General features: G+C 47.5%; 1 protein-coding gene across 2 annotated transcripts in view; it reads right to left on the bottom strand.

Annotated features, from left to right (window-relative positions):
- Positions 1-6,493, bottom strand: part of LARGE1 (LARGE xylosyl- and glucuronyltransferase 1) — a 533,441-nt gene extending 526,948 nt beyond the window's left edge. For both annotated transcript variants that reach the window (XM_044228337.1, XM_044228338.1), the window contains exon 1: positions 5,682-6,493. The gene's annotated coding sequence lies outside the window, so the exon portion shown is untranslated. The remainder of the gene's footprint in view (positions 1-5,681) is intronic.
- Positions 6,494-17,152: the final 10,659 nt, after the last annotated feature.

Raw genomic sequence — 17,152 nt, 5'->3', positions numbered from 1 at the left:
TAGGGTCCCTGGCAGGTGAACGTGGGAATTTATATGTTAAAACATTTAAAAAAGTTTGTATTAAAAAATCCTAGGTTTCGGGTAATGGATAAGACTCCCAAAAGCATCCATCACGATTGTCTTAATCAAGTAATTTGAAATACAATAAAGGAACTAGCTATTAAATAGAGCCTTTTATGAATCCCTTCTGTAAAGTAAGAATCTTTTGCACCCCAATTACTTACCTTAAAGTGTTTGCCTTTAAAATCAGATTTTAGAAGCCAAATTCTGCTAAAATAGGGCACTCCTATACTTAGCATCAATATTGAAATACTAACGTCAAAAACAACAACAACCACCCTCATATCTACATTACACTCACTTTCACTCTCCTCTTTCCAATAAGCACTGCCCTCTACAGCCAGGAGATCAATGCCTGAGTAGTGAGAGCGCTTCTTTCTAGAACACAAATGTGGAGGCATAAAATTCAATTGGTTTTCATTTTTCCCAACTTGTGCATCTACACGATTGCTTTTCTGCACCCATTTTTTCTTCCAAACATCCCTCCCTCACACTCAACCAAGAACTTGCCTCCCAGGTAAACCACGCTCCACCTCCCCTTTCCACGATAGAGTCCAGAGTTTGCAAAATCCCCAAGGGTCAACTAGAAACAATCAAAATTTTCAGCATTGCTTTTTATCACGACGTACTTAATTCTCAAGTAGTTCTCAAAGAACAGGTAACATCAAAAACAACTTGTTCTCATATTATTTATGAAGTTAGCAGGCAAGTCTAAATGCTTATGTGTGAATGGCCTAATATATCAGAGAGAGAGATCAGAGAATCTATAAGCAACATAGCAAAGACTTGTGCTTCTTTTCTTCAGCATTGTCTACCCATGGTATTTTGTATTTCAAAGCAGAGTACACCTGTGAACTGGTCAGGCCTCTTCCCATTTCAGAGCTAGAAATCTTAAACAGTGGGGGGCTTTGCCACTAACTTAGGCAAACCCATTCCCTCTCTGGGCCCTAAATTCCTAGTTGCAAGGTACAGAGCTTATGTATAGACCCAATGCCTGAAGCCCAGAGAGGTCAAGCAGTATTCTAATGTCACACAGCAAGTTAGCAGCAGATGATGCAATCTAGACCCAAATCTCCTGTTTTACTTAAACCACCCTGCCTCCCACTCAACACAGGCAATGATACAGGAAAACAAACAAACAAACAAACAAATATATTTTGCCCTGGGGCTCAGTGCTACAGATGATAATCTCCTTTCTCCCTAACATCCTTCAGCAGTTACAGTGTCTCGTCTCTTCTCCATTATAGTTTTCTCACCCCACAACACACACACATGCACGCACACACACACGCACACAGGCATGCACACACACTCATCCTCATCATTCAACTCTTCCTTTTCCAACACCAAAGAAAGTTTAGACTAGAAGTGAACTGATTGAAGTACGAGAACCTCGTTCTAGTGCTAAACGCGGCCATAACTCTGCCCAGAAGCCGATCTGACAAAATGGAATTTGTTCTCAGAGAGAAGGACTTTTCCCCCATACTGTATCATTTGTCAAGTAACATTGTCATTTCTCCTACTGCAGCATAATCACAGAATGAAAGCCCCAGATGGAATGCACGTACACAAGAGGGCGGACTTACGGTTGATAAGGGACCCTTTCTTTATTTGCATTCTAACCGTTTTTTTAGAGAACTGGCAAAGTGCTCAATGTAGAAGGATAAAGGACAAAAAAGAAAGTTCCTTTCCCTGTTTTTATTAACAATGTGGGATAAGCAACTAGTGCTCTTGGATCTTGTCCAGAAACCATTCTTGTCATGGAGCATGAAGCCAGTCCCCAGCATGGAACCCTATTAAATGATCTCCCTTGGAACACCAGGCTTCCCCTCTCCCAGAACACTTTCCAGCCACCTTAACTAACGACTGTTCTCCATACACAGTACATTTTTAAGGTTTCCATGCTGTTCTTTCTACCTGAGTCCCCCTTCCTCACTACTCCTCCAGCAAACTCAAACTCATCCTTTGCACAAACCCACACAACAGCACTTAGCTCGTGATGATGGTTCGTTCCCCGGACTTCCGCCTCCCTGAACGAAATGTGAAACCCCTGTAGCCTCCACGCAGAGCGCGGCACCTGCCACGTAATAGATGTTCAGTTATTATTTGTCGTGTTAAAAAGGAGAAACGTCTTCTAAAATACATTTGCTTACGCTGTAACTTTACTGGCTGCTGCCTACTGCCCTCCAAGAGTCAAACGTGGTCAGAGAGGAAGGGAGGGGCCGGAGGACCTCTCAATGTCAAATATAGGGGAGGAGAGCAGCAAACCCTCAACACCAGTTGCTGATCCTGTGAGCTGTCCGTGTTGCTCAAGGGTGTCAGTGGCGGGGTGCCTGGAGCTCTCAGTCCCCTGGGACTTACTTAGCCCTCTCCCCTACCCCGACCTCGTGTGCTCCTTACTCTTCGAGAACTCTGGCTCAAAGACTTCCATTATCCACAGACCCTAAAGAAGACCAGAATTCTGCCTCAACTCCTTACTCTCCCTCTGGCACCTGGCTTCCCTGGAATTTACAAGACTTCACTTATGCCTTAGGACCACAGTATATATCTTTTCCGGGACCGGTTTTCACTAGTTGATGCTCAATGGTAAATTTAATAGTATTTTCCTGCTCCAATCTCTTACCCCTTGGCTATACTGTGCCTATGAGAATCAATCTATAAAGCTTTAATAGCAGAAATAAAGCTTTATGCTGACCATTTTCTTTAGACCACAACAATAGCTCCCTTTAAACTACCTAAATATGCACTACACATATGGGTAAAAGATCACCAATTTGTCTACCGGACCCCAGAGTTCAGGAAAATGTAATAACTCACAGAGGTTCACAGGTTCCAAACACTGAGTCTAATTCCATATGCTGAGTTGGGACTTTTAGAAAACTGTGAGTCCTAAATCTGTGACATCTGCCTTTTCTGGTGCCAGTATTCTGAACAGGACAATCTCTTCTTGGACTCTGGCTGCTCACCTCTGGAGTCAGCTCTGATAAGATTTGGCCACGTGGGTAAAGCCTGGGCAATGGGGCTTTGTTCTTCAGCAAAATAGAATTATCTTCCAATTCTGCTGAAAGAAACCTAGACGCTAACGATTTAATGCTCTTAAAAGTGCAGAGAGCATCTGAGACAGAAGTGCATACTGGACTGTCAGAGGTTATATGTGCAAAAATACAAGGTATGTATTTGTAAAGGATGATGGTGAGAAATTTCAAGTTTGACAGAATTGATTCAAGAGACCATTCAGAATGGATGATTTTATGTGATTTTTATGAAGACTGTAGGTGACATGCCATCCAAACCCCCCACCCCCCCCCCCCCGCCGAAAAAGGGCAGTTCTGATTACAAACCTTCAGGGAACACAAAGTTAGCATGGTCGTATGCCCAAAGGATAGACTCTACAGGAGGTTCTGTCTCCCAAAAATGTGTAACCCTCATATGCTCAGAACTTTGCAGTTAACCAGTCCTGACTTGTCCAAAAGACAATTTAGATGTGATCAGGCTCATCGTTCAAGCATTTGGAATCCACTCATTCATGCAAGCTTACATCAAGTACCAAAAAGTCAAGTTCGTGAACCCTAAAGATAAACCACAGCCTTTTGTAACATGGGTCCTTGTGTTTTCTTCCTTGGTGGTGGAATAGAAGACTAGTCCCCCTAGTGTCCTGCCACTGTAGGTGGCTGAAGGATGGAGACACTCCTGCATTCTGCATCCACATTAAATAAAGCACAGCTCACAAACCCAGAACCCCAAGGAAACCTTCAGATCCCCCTCCCCCCCCAATGAGATGGAAGCTTGCTGGGACCTAGGAGGACACCAGAAAATCTGACCTTTCATTTCCAAGGCCCTTACAGTTCTGGTTTAAAAGCCAATGTGATCTGCATTACCTCACACCAGAAAGTTAACCCACTAGCCAACACACTTCACTACGTGAAGGAAAAGGACCCACACCCGTCAGTGGACGACTGCCCACTCCGGAGTGATCCAACATTTGCTTTGAAAAATCTCCCTCTCCCACTGGGCCAATTTGTTTCCTGTCCTTGCTGCTACTTGAAAACCCACTAACGTCTAAATCTTGACGACTTCTGCCTCTCCGTTTCAATTAGTTTTCTTCCTGGTATAGAATTAACAGGGCCAGCCTCGATAAATGTGTGTTCTCCTCAAACAATTTTCACTGAAGTAAAACACTCTTGAAATATAAAGGTACACTAAGATGTGTGAAACCTTAAAGCCAGGTTTTGTTGTTGTTTTTAATCCCCAGTGAGGACACATGCCTCTGAGTAATTCATTCATGCCACCCATTTGTGAGATATGCAAAAAGAAAACACCACTTATTCCTTTCCTAATTTAGAACCTTCCCTTAAGTCTACCAAAGCTGACTCCTGGGGAGGGAAGACAAGAGAGGTAAGGAGAAAAATAAGCCTGAAGTGACTGCATCCACGGAGTGAATAAGCACTTTGGGTTTCCACCTGTGTTGGAGAGGGACCAACCTGCATTTAGGGGAGGTGACCACCCCACCTGCTGCCTCACATCATCCCCCCCCACCCCCCACCAAGAAGGAAGCAGAAGCCTGAGTGCTCTCTTGGGGAACTTACATAAGACCCTGTAAAACTTCCTGTGACATTCCCGGAAAATAGAAACTGCTATTTTGCTCCCTCAGGAGATCATTGTAATGGACTGAGTGACAAAATTCACGGATTCAGAGTTCAACAGAAACCTGCTCAACCGAGGTACATCAGCTCAGGGACGAGAAAAATCCATCCCCATTAAACAGGGTCACCGGGGGGATGGATTCAATGTAGAAGAGACAATCTGTTCTCTCCTAAGTGACCCATTTAAAATCAGATTGTTCCAGGGAAATCTCACAGGTTTAATAAATTTCAAACTGGCAAGGACAGCCTTGTAGGACTGAGGTTCCTTAAAAAGGGAAATGTTAAAGAAGGTAATAAAGCAATAAACAAAATAACTTAAGGATGCAGGAACTTAGCGGAGTCAGCCACTGCACCCTTCAGCGGCGAACGCCTTGATCGCTATACAGGGATCACTCATCCTAAGCAGCTTCGTCTAACAGGACGGCCACTCTGCTTAGGTTCCCTCTCTACAGACAGCGCTGCCACCCAAATACTCTGTCCTACAGAGGAACTAGAAAGCGGTGACCGCTCACCATAAATCGCCTTGACTCTCTACCACAAGGAGCAAAGAAAACTTCTTCACAGCATCACACCAGGAAAGGCAGGTGAGGATCACCCAAGAGGGACAGCGGAAAAACACAGCAGGTCTCCCAAAACACAGATGCCCATAACTAACAAGCTGCGAGGACCGGGGTGGGGGGGGGTGTCGAGGGGGGGCGATGTGAGATGAGGGCACACCACCTCCCGCTGTTGACGGGAAACTCGTCCTTGTTTGCCCCAGGTTAGCAGCCTCTGTGCCTCGGAGGGGGGCAGTCCCTGGGAAAGGTCCTGGGGACATCAGAGACTTCTGGACTTCCCTCCGACCTGTCCAGGGCTCCTGACCCAGGAGCTGAGGTTGTGCCCTCACAGGGGGTACGAGCTACAGGTTCGGAGAACTTGTCCCGCGCCGCTCACCAGGGCGCCCCCCGCGGAGGCTCTCAAGCACCCCCGGGCTCTTACCTTGGCCGTGACTGCTGCCAAACACAGGGAGATCGCGGAAGAGCTGGGTGGCGCGGCGGCACCGCCGCCGCCTTCTACAAGGCGCAGGGGGTCCGGGTCGGGGTCGGGGTCCCAGCAGGCGCTGCCCTAGTTCAAGCGGCGGTGCCAAGCGCAGACTTCGGGGCGGTCCCCGGCTCCAAACGCTGCGAGGAGGGTCCGGGCCGCCCAAGCTGAGCACTGTCCCTTCTTCCTCTCCCTCCGGCGCCGCTGCCTGGAACTGATCCCTGCCCCAAGGACTCTTCCGAGCCGGGGGCGCCCCGCATGGGCAGGGGCCTGCGTCCGCCACGGGCTGGGTCCGGGAAGGGGGCGCTGGGGAGAGACGCCGGGCGGCCGCCTGGGCCGGCTCCACCTCCCGCGCTCCCCGCCGCTTCGCCCCTTCAGGGCAGGGCCTGCCCGCTCCCGGCCCCGCGAGGCGAGAGCGGCCGCGCCCCCAGCTTCGGGCGCCCGGGCTCCGCTCGGCCGCGGGGCAGCAGCGGTCCGACCGGGCCGGACGCCGAGCGAGGCGGTAGAGAGGCTGCAGCCGGCCGCGGCGCCCCCTCCCCCCGGGCCTGCGCCGCCCGCCCGCCCGCCCGCGGCTCCGCGGGAAGGAGGCGCTGGAGAGGGCCTCGCCCCGGCCTGGGGCGCGGGGCCGGGGGCGCGGGGACCGGGGGAGGCGCCCCGGGAAGGTCACCGGAGCGGAGGCGGGGCGCAAAGCGGTGGGTGCGGGGAGCCCAGGCGGGCGGCCCCGCTGCCGCCGGGAGCGCTCGCCGGCCTCGGCCGCCGCCGCCTCCGAGACGCGCCGGCTTCCCCGAGCGCCCGGCGCTCGGAGCGGGGCGGCTGCTGCAGCCGCCGCCGGCAGCCGGGCGCCGCTGGCCGGAGCCGGCGCGCGATCCCCGCCTCCCGCGACCGGTCAGGCGGGGGCTGCCGCGCGGGGGCCGGCGAGGGGGGGAGCGGGCGGGCGGGCGCTGGGGTCCGGGCTCCGGGCTGGCCCCGCCGCCGCGTGCCCAGAGCGCCGGGCTCGCTCAGCAGCTGCAGTGACTGTGTGTCTGTGTCATGTCTGTGCAGCTGGGGGGGACCGCGAGCCCGGGTCGGGCTCCGGGCGGGGGCGGGGCCAGCGCGCGCCTCGGTGCCCGCCCCCACCCCGTGACGGCGCAGCCGGCCAATGGCAGACGCCGCAGCCGCACGGACTTAGAGGCCTCCCCCGCCTGGGCTCCGCCTCCTCGCGCGAGGCTCCTCCCTTCCACTTCTCTGGCTCGCTCGCACGCGGGTGGAAGCAACACCCGGAGCCGGAATCCCGGCCGGGGTCCGGAGGAAAGCGTGCAAGCTGGGAGCTCCCCGCCCTTCTCCCCCCACCTCGGCAGCTCCCGGCCGCCTCGGGCTTGGCCAGCCTCGCGGAAAGAGGGGGAAGGGAAGAGGGACGGGTCCGCAGCTGCCGCTGTCGAGACGCCGGCAGGCTCGCAGGGCCATGCAGCCTGTCCACTCCCCCATGTACAAAACCGCCGTCGTGGGAAGTAGGAAGTTTCCCCGCCTCCACTTCTACTCGGGTTCGCCGCTTCTTTCCGAGGTGGGCAGGGTATGGGGAAGCCTGAGGCTGCGAGGAGCCACGATGAAGGGCTTTGACAGCATTATTTGCGGCTCTGTATCCAAGAATCCGGTCCAAGGCTCCCGGTTCTTTCGGGAAAACTGCATTTCTTTGCCACCACCACCACCCCCCCACCCCGCCTCGCGCGCGCGCGCGCGCGCGCGCACACACACACACACACACACACCCCTGCACGCACAACACGCCCCTCCCCGTTCTGATTTCATTCTTGCTCTTCTTCCTGGCACACGAGCCCCGCGCGCGACATCCCATTGAATGGACTTCCAGCCTCCCAAGCCCTAAAGCCGAGAGTGGGGCGCCGAGAGTCCTCTGAAGCTATAGAAGCTACGGAAAGAGTGGGTGAAATCGGCTGGGCAAGGGGGGGCGGGGGTGTGACAGTGGATTGGAAGGAGGAGGCCTGGAGAGAAAAACCCAAAGGAGGGGAGAACAGGCCGGGAGAGGAGGAGGACGCAGAAGGATGGGCAACTCTGACTGGGAGACCGGAGCTCCGGCGCGGGATCCAGCTCCCGTGTTTTTCCTCAGCTCGTCCCAGGGCTTCTGGGGTCCCCTTACCCCCCCCTCCACCCTGGGTCCCCACCCCTTCCCGGCCCGCCGGGCACCGGGTCCCAGCCTCACCTCCGCGCGCTTCTCTCTCCCGGCCCTAGGGCTTAGATGAGGCAAAGGGAAGCCCACCTTACTCTTGGAAGGGGCAGGGAAACGATGCAACAGCCCAGAGAAAGTGCGAGGAGGGGAGGTGGGGTGGTGTATAATGAAAGGGCGCCGAGCTAGGGCTGCGGTTCCGACCACACTCCCCAGAGGTCAGGCTGGGGCACCAAGGGTTTCGGAGGTTTGGTCCCCCACTCCGCTTGGGACCTGGCTCCCGCTAAGTAACCCCGCTCTCCGCCTTCAGCTCGACCCAACCGGGACCCTTCCGCCATGCCCCCCTTCCTTCCAGCCTCTTTAGGCAACGACCCCCCGCCCCAGTGCCCCACCCCCACTCCTCGTGCACCACCGCCCGGTCTTCCCTAGCTCCGGAGCGCTGTTTACCTAATCGCAGCTACAGACCGAGCAGAGGAGAATGCAGAAAGAAGGTAGCAGTTACACAGCGGCGTCCCCGGCGAAGAAGTAAAAAACGTTTGCCCTGGAGCTTCAGGATAAGTTCGCTGTGAAGCTGGGGTCCTGCTGCCTTATCTCCGCGGGGATGAGTCTCATCCTTCACGTTTGCAGGGATAGGAGATCGTATCTGGTTTTGATGTCACTACCGTGTCGGAGAAGAACGTTGTATGATAAAATATAATCTAATATCCTAGAGACCATTCAAGTGTCAAAGTTTAATGCCAATCCTTTTAGCTCGAACGCTGCTCCGTTCTCCCTCTGACGTGCAGCTCTGTTCTAGAACGCACTGAAAACAAGGGGATCATTTTTATTTTTTGCGGGTCGACTGTCCTTCCTACTCTTCCTCCTCCCCTACTCCAACCCCCGCCCTGGAACCGGGTAAAGTTAAAGCAAGAATTTGGGCTTGCTTTTTATTCATTGCTTTGCTTCAACTTCATTAGGGGCGTAAAATGCATTATTACAACACATTAGCATATTAATAATGGTAACGTGACCGAGGAAGCGGAGGGAGACCTGAAATTTACAAGCAAAGGAGAAATAATGAAGTTATATAAAAAAAATAAACTAAAAGATAAGCCTGTAGTAAAGAAACATCTCCATTATAATTACCCAAGTGTAATGCATTGTCTAGATTGGATTTTAGAAAGAAAAATATGACCATTGAGAGGGAGCAATATTCACTGTGGTCAATAAGATACATTGAAGACATATTTCATTATTAGAGGATCTCACAAAAATTACTTGCATCAGTCAAAAGTCACCTTAAACGCATAAAGCTTTGCATTATCAGTTCAGTATTGCAGTGTTTTGAACTCAGTGGCATATCGAATGTTCTAAATGATAGGAATGTTGTTAGAGTGAACTATTCCACAAACGAGCCCTTCTGTTAGTTAATATCATATGAAGCCCCAAATAAAAAGTATCCCTTTGCCCCACCAATGGGATGGATAGGGGTGTGTGTGTGTGTGTGTGTGTGTGTGTGTAGCCTAAGGTAAGATGTACTTAACCTATGAATTATAGCCCTCTGACACAAACCAGGATATAAATGTCTTAAAAGGATTTCAGCTATGACATAATATAGTATGAAGAGTGCAGAATAAAATATGTAAGGTGATATATCTGTTATTTCTAAAGATTGTGCAACACTTTTGTTAAAGACTGAAAAGTGAAAAAATATTGAGCCCTCTAAACCAACCTCTCCACACAGTTATTGTACCTGTCATAGGAGAAATTCAGAAAGGTCTTTTTTTTTTTTTTTTTTTTTTTTTCAAAATCAGGGTCCAGGAGACCTAATCCTTAAAGAAAACAAAACAAAACAAAACAAAACAAAAAACAAACAAAAAAACCTGTCTTAAAATAGCCACTAGGGGGCCCTAAAGGCATCTCAAAGAGGAAGTCGGGAAACCTGCTCTCACCACCGCTTTTCCCTGTCTCATTTTCTGTGAACCTCAAGGAACTGAATGGAGTAAGAACATGATGCAAATTCCAGAGGCAGATTGGGTTTTACGTTTTAAAATACCAGTGTCCCCCACCCCGCACCCAGCATATAAAATAAAATAATAAAATAAAATATTTTTAAAATTAGAAAAAAAAAGGCCGGAGTCCCCTTTTCCCAATTCTTGTCTTGCCTCCAAAAAATCATAATAATAATAAAGAATATTATGCTTACCCAGAGGAAGGTGGCCTGATACTCTTACAATCTTAAAGTCAATTCAGTTACTTTTACTGTTCCAAATAGAACCTCCTTTCTAAGATTTCACAGCTGTTTTCTGAATGTTTTGAACGTTGTTCAGGTGCTACATAGGCAAAGCAAAGAATCCTCACGGGGGCGATAGGAAAACTACACAACCTCTAACACAGGGCGCCTGCCAGCCAACTTAGGGGAAGTCAAGTCAGACATGGGGAATTGGCCCTAGAGCAGGGTTTGGGGGGCCTGGCAGGCCAAGTACTAATTCTTTGATGCTGGGTTCCAGTGAAATGGTGGTAGGAGGAAGGAATGGTTTTGGGAAAGGGTTATAGCAGCTGAGGCAGAGAGGAAGGGTGTGGGAGAATTGGGGGACTTACTATGGGGGACACTTAACAGCCAGTATGGAAGGAGTTCAATATTTTATTTTATTTTATTTTAAAGATTTTATTTATTTGACAGACAGAGATCACAAGTAGGCGGTGGGGGGGAGGCAGGGGGGTGCGGGCGGCAGGCTCCCTGCTGAGCAGAGAGCCCAACTCAGGGCTCAATCCCAGGGGCCCCGGATTTTGACCTGAGCCAAAGGCAGAGGCTTACCCAACTGAGCCACCCAGGCGCCCCAGGAGTTCAATATTTTAAACAGTAATGTTATATTTGTAGAAACAACTGAACATCAGGTCTGATCGTACTTAAAGTTGCTCAGATTGTTTTGCAGACCTCAGTATCTAGCAAACAAATTTTCAAGGTTTCAGAAGCCTTAGCAGTCACATGATTTTCCCACATCTTATCAGTAAATAAGGTTATGATGTCCTCTGAAGGGTCAAGAATCAAACAGCATTCAGGTTGCACAGATAGAGAGCAGGCTAGTTACCCTTCAACCAATGCTGGAGAAATATCCGCAAAAGATGTTCTATCTAGACGCATTTCAAGTGAAAATGTAAGTGCGTGGTGTGAAACGTCCCTCTGTCTTTCAGGCCAATCACCAAAAGATATTTCTGAGCAAAATAAAATGCCTCCATCAGATCTAAGCAGGAAACAAGCCACTTGCTAGCTGAAGAATTAAAGAACATTATAAAAGCCACTGAATTAACACTAATGAAAATTTGATTTGAACATAATTTAACTAAAAGCAAAGCAAGTCTAGAATTGAGACGTGAGATGGGGACTAGGGATAAAGTCTTTCTTAGAGGAATGAAAAATAGTTTATGTTCCCATCATCATGTTCATTAAGCAGGCAACATCCAGGTATTCTCAAAATAGCATTATTAACTTCCGGAAGACTTGCCACCGCAAACCTCAGAGCTAGCTAATTAGAATAAATTTGGCTGTAGATAGAGAATCCCATTGTTTTTAGAAGAAAGGTTTTCTTCACTTCCTGGATGTGAAAGCCCATCAGAGTAAAAACCTTGTCAGGTACATAGCTCCCTGATCACCTTATGATGAAGTGCTTAACTGGGAAGGCCTTGTGGAGACAGAAAGAGAAAATCAGTGCTGAAGAGGTCAATTTAAAGGTCAGAGTGAGCTTTTATCCTGAGGTCCTGTCTAGGAAGAAAAGGAGACCTCAAGTTAGTAGGCCAGAAGACCCAAGGCAAAAAAAAGGAACAAAAATTATATTATATATAACATATATATTATATATTTTTTTCAAGCATTGGTAAGGGATTTCAATCAAAGTATTGAAATAAAAAATGATGAAATATACTTTTTTTTGAGTTTTTAGGCCAAAAAACCCCCCACAAAACCCTGTTTAAATGGCAGTCACAGTTGTGTGGGTAAATTTTCTCAGTTCTGTTTTCCCAGCTCCCCACTCCCCCGCCCCCAAGTAAGAGACCCATAGAGCAGGACATCTCAAACCTCAGTGTGCATACCTACCACCTGGCAATCTTCTTAAAATGCAGATACAGATTCTGTAGGTCTGGGGCAGAGTGTGGGATGCTGATTTTCTAACAAATTCCTGTCCAGGGACCACACTTTGAGTAGCCGGGATGTAAAAGACATTTGTCGGTAATCAACAATATCCTATCCTCTCATTCCTATTCCCAAGACTATGATGCTAGTAGGGTTCCCCAGAAAGTAAACACTGAGACAAAGATTTGGGAGCAAGACGCTTATTTGGAAGTTGATTCCAAGAAACCCAGTGAAGATGTGAGGGAATGAAACGAGAAAGGGCAAGAGGCCAATAAGGGTAAATTAATAAGTGGTCAATGGGTGCTTAGTTGTGATGACATTCAGAGAATGTGTAAATTGGACTGTCCAAAAGACCTGTATGATGGAAATGCTATATATTTGAACTGTCCAATATTGTAGCCACTAGTGGCTATTGTTTACTTGAAATGAGGCTGGTCTGACTTAGGAAATGAATTTTTAACTTTATTTAATGTTAATTGATTTAAATGTAAATAGCCCCATGTGGTTTTTAGCTCCTGCGTTGGACAGCAGAGATTAGAACATAACTCAGGATTGTCCCAGGAAGGGTAAGAAAACCTAGAGAAGTAATTATCCATCAAATCCCTTCATCTGTTGAGCATTGCTCCTGGGAATTGGTCAGTCCTAGCCTTCTACCATGCTCCCATGACCAGAGAATATCCACAGCAGAGAAATATAGGTGCTTAAAATAGGAAACCTTTAGCGTATATGGAAACTATCCATCAAAGATGGAGATGATCACCCAGGTGGGCCTAGGGGATATGAGCAAGGCCCTGACATTGGCTAAAAGAATCCAGATTTTATTTTGAACCTGACCTATCCCCAGTTCCAATAGTAGACATGAAGGGCCAAAGCTAATCAATGTATTCCATATCCTGATCACCATCATTGATTCAAGGCTGAGTACATAGCCTAGGCTGGTCCAATCAAGTCGACTCTCAGGATTTTCATCTGGGATGCTGGACTCCTAAGTGTTCTGTCACCTCTGGTCTGTGAGGTCTACTAATACAAACTTTAGGATGACTACGACCTTTTGGCTGCCACAACACATAAAAGAACACTGAGAACAGCAACGCACAGAGAGAGAAAAAAATCAATCTGTATCAATTAGGATTTCTTTGGACAGCAAGTAACAAAATACCCAGGTAGTAAGACTTTAAGTAATAATCTCCCATAATGAGAAATCTCAAAGTAGACAGGTCCACGTTGATACAGCAGCTCCATGATTTCATCAAGGTCCTAAGATCTTTCTCTCTAGTCTGCTATTCTGCCATCTTCCTTGTTGACTTTACATGTTGCCTCGTGGTCACAGAATGGCTATAGTTGCCCTAAACACCATGTTCTCAAACCAGCATCCAGAGTAATAAGAAAAAGGCAAAAAATATTTTGTCTTTTATAAGATTTCTCCCTTGGGATTGACTTGGGCTAGTCTTGATTTCCCTTCTGGGGATGGAACACTGTTGGGTTTGTTAGCAAAGAAGGGGAGGACGTGACTCTTAGGTACAAACTAATAGGGCCTTCTCTAGGAGCAACCCTGACATATCCCATGAATTCCTCATTTACATGAGCCAATAAGTTCACCTATTGTGTAAGTTTTTGTTGTGGTTTCTCTTTCTTGCATCCAAAAACATCCTAACCAATATAGGTAAAGGGCCTGCTGCTCAAACACTCAGACTTAACAATTCTCATCCTCTCTATTCCTGGATGTGACAACAGCTGATCCTACAAGGATACAAGGAGACCCCTCTCTTTCGGAGTGAAATTTCTTTTGGAAATCATTTGCTATTTGATGCTTGGTGTGAACTGACCTAGAACCTGCAGGTCTCACACTGTCTCCACCATCTGTCACATGTGGTTAATCTGCCCACCTACAACTTCCCTTTGCACAAGGATCTATTTATCATTCCAGCCTCCTGCAAGGTCTGGAGTGAAGACCCAGCCTGTTCAGCTAGCACTTTCACCATCTTCACACCTACCCCAGAGTTTCTGCCAGCATTTTTATCATGGGAGCTAGAGCCTGCCTCTAGAACCTTTGCTTTGACCTTGACAGATCTGCATTTCGGCAAGAACCTGACTTGAGAACTGACCATGGCTGAAAGTTCCTATAACAGCCCCATTCTTCCCCATGGCAACTGGACCTTTGGCTTTTATCTCTGTAGGTTTGGGCTTGAATATGCTGGAGTCACAGAACTAGTGGGTTTGAATTGATGACCTCTGTGTGGACAGGGCAAATCATGGTGACCCGGTAAAACTCCCAAACCCAGGGCTCTAATGGGTCTCTCTCACGGCCAAATAGGGCATGTCTGGAAGCCAGACAAGAGCTGTTTCTGTTAGTGTTTTGCCCAGTCCTGCTAGAAAGTCAAGGATTTCTCAACTTAAAACCATAGTTTTAAAAATTACTTACTTAAGAAGATTAAAAATGTAATTAGTGTTTAGAATCATGTGCCCCATGGTTTATTGGGTAGCTACTATGCATACAGTACTACTCTGCTATGCACTCAATGGGGTGGGCATAGTGGGGAGAGCAAGCAGAAGGAAACATGGATGTGTTCCTGCATTTGAGAATCTCCAAATCTAATTCAGGGGACAAAGCATTCACTTTGAAGGGCCAAATGACTCTGCAGAAATGAGATAAATCCAAAGAGATGTCCTTGAGTATTCTTGAAAGCTCCAGTGAGGACAAGCAGTGCTATGAATCTGGATGAGAGAGATCACCACACTCTGTCTGGCCTCTGGAAGACTTCTAAAAGCAGGAGGTTCTTATTGGACATTGAAGCCTTGGCAAGATTTGACCATCTACAAAGGGAATGAGTTCCAAGCTGTGAGAAACAACAAAGATGTTAAATAGAAGGTGTGATGGGTTAAGCTGACACAATTATTTGAGAGATCAGAGCCTGGAAAGCTAATTTGGGTCTAGAATTTATTTAACAAATAGTGTCTGAATCCCTGCTGTGTGTCAGTTACCATGCTGACCACTGAGGATTTTAATACAAATAAAGACAGGTCTTAACTCTCTTAGTGGCTCATAGCCAAGTGGAAAGAGGAAAGAAAAATATTAAAAGGTGATGAGTTAAATTCTTAACTTTGACTTACTTCATCCACGGTTTATCCTCAGTCACTAACTTGTTCATCGCCCCCTTCGAGCATCTTCAATTGCTTCATCTGAACTGTTCCTTATCACCTTAGCTCAGACCTTTAACTTTCACCTGGAATTTTGCAAAACCCACACAACTATCTGCAACTTCCTTAAACTAGCCTTTCCCCATCCCTACATTTCTTATTTACATTTCTTACATGTAAGTAAGAAATCTGAGCATATTTCTTACTTACATTTACTTTTGTCTTATTTATTCTAGTTCCTTACCCAAAATATTTGTAATCCTAGTTGGACTCCCCTCTGTGGGGATCTGGGATACCAACCGCAGACTGGGGTTTACGGAGCATCCACAAAACTCCACGGACTCCAAGGGAAAACCCAAAGTTCAGAGCATCCCTTGAAATTGTCAAATGAAGTAGATCAATCCTGAAAGATCAATCCATTTCAGTAGAGAGGAAGAAACCTGGGACAATGCAAAAGATTTGAAAGATGCTTTGCCATGGATTTGCAATCCGCTTAGCACTGTTCAAAACACTTCTGTGCATTAGCTCATTTAGTTCTACTAAGCCTTCTAAGGTAATTACAGTTATTATCATCCTTGTGGCCTTGTTGCAGATGAGATAATGAGGACAAAAGAAATCAGATAACTTACAAGGTTCACACAGTAACAGTAAGGCTGGATTCCAGACACAGGCAGCTTATTTCTAGAGCCTGAACTCTTAACCAGCATGCCATATTGCATCTGCCAAGTGTGAGCACTAGGAAAAATTAAGGAGGTCATAGCACAGGCTAAGACATGAACTTGGGGACACATTTCTGAGCCACTAGAACAAAGCTGCAGGGGCTTTCTAAAGGTTGCTCATAACCCTGGCTAAGGGCTGGGGAGGAAGTGGACAAAGGTGCATGTTAATTTCCTGTGTCTGCCTGTATGTGTCACTGAATAGCGATGCCATCCACCCTCTTATGGTTTTTAACCCCTGATTATTTATATATGCCTTCTGAGAAGGCTACCCTGCTCTGTCCTCCCTGGCATTGACCCACATTTCCATATACTCAGTTCTGCTCTCTACTGCCTCATTGTAGACTTTAATTTTTCTATTTGTACTTCATTTTTTATTCTCCTTACAATTTTTATTTATATCACCTGTCTCCCTTTTAATTTCATTTTCTTTGTCTTGACATCTTGGCCTTCCTGCTCTAGTTTTTATAGATGTTAAGCAGATTCTAAAGCACTACTTTATTTCCTATAGTAAATCATTTTCAGAGAATCCTTCTTTCCTTAGATCTTCAGGATGTTCTTCCCTTTCTCTGATTCTGCAGTGTTTCTCATGGACTTCCTATGGTGGTTGTTTCCTGCTCATTATCCTCAAGTAAGAACAAATCCATCGAGCCTGTGTTTACCAATACACTGGTGATGGATTCCCCTTAGCTCAATGCTCAGGGTGGTGGTTTTGAACTGTTTTCCGGATCCACAGCTGGACAGAGATTGATACACACAAACAATTCCTGACCCAATGTCTCCCTGCCCCGTCCGTCCCACAGCCAAGTTGCATCTGATGTGGCTTATCTGAGGACGCATCTCCTCTCTCCCTGCCACCTGGCTCTCTGATACTCAAAATTGGCATGCCCGATTCTTCCCCTTGCCGCGCTTCCCTATCCTGCTTTGCCTGTGAGGCAAACCAGACTCTGGTTACTTGAGACCTAGTGCTTCTCAATCAGAAGGCAGGGGGTGGGAGTTGGGCTGAAGGGTCTATCCGTGCCTTTCAAGTTCCTGCTGATTCTTTTGGTCCAATGAAGGTAGCCATGACTGAGCTGCTTCATCCCCACCAGCAGCCATGTGGCTGGTACAAATAATAACTCAATTGACAGGCCCACTTTTCCATATTATTGTGTTGCAAAAAGTTGCAAAAGGCAATGTAAGATCGGTTAAAGCTTTTTCATGCTCGTGAGAGACAATCACAACTTACTGCTTTCTTGGGTCTGGTTATAGGGCCTTTGTGTATGAGCATCACCTTCTGAAGGATTTCTCAAATGTTAGAATTTTAGTG

Source organism: Neovison vison, chromosome 12 (genome assembly GCF_020171115.1).
Source record: "Neovison vison isolate M4711 chromosome 12, ASM_NN_V1, whole genome shotgun sequence".
Lineage (NCBI taxonomy): Eukaryota > Metazoa > Chordata > Mammalia > Carnivora > Mustelidae > Neogale > Neogale vison.
The sequence above is the reverse complement of the archived record's forward strand: the minus strand, read 5'-3'. Positions and strand labels throughout refer to the sequence as shown.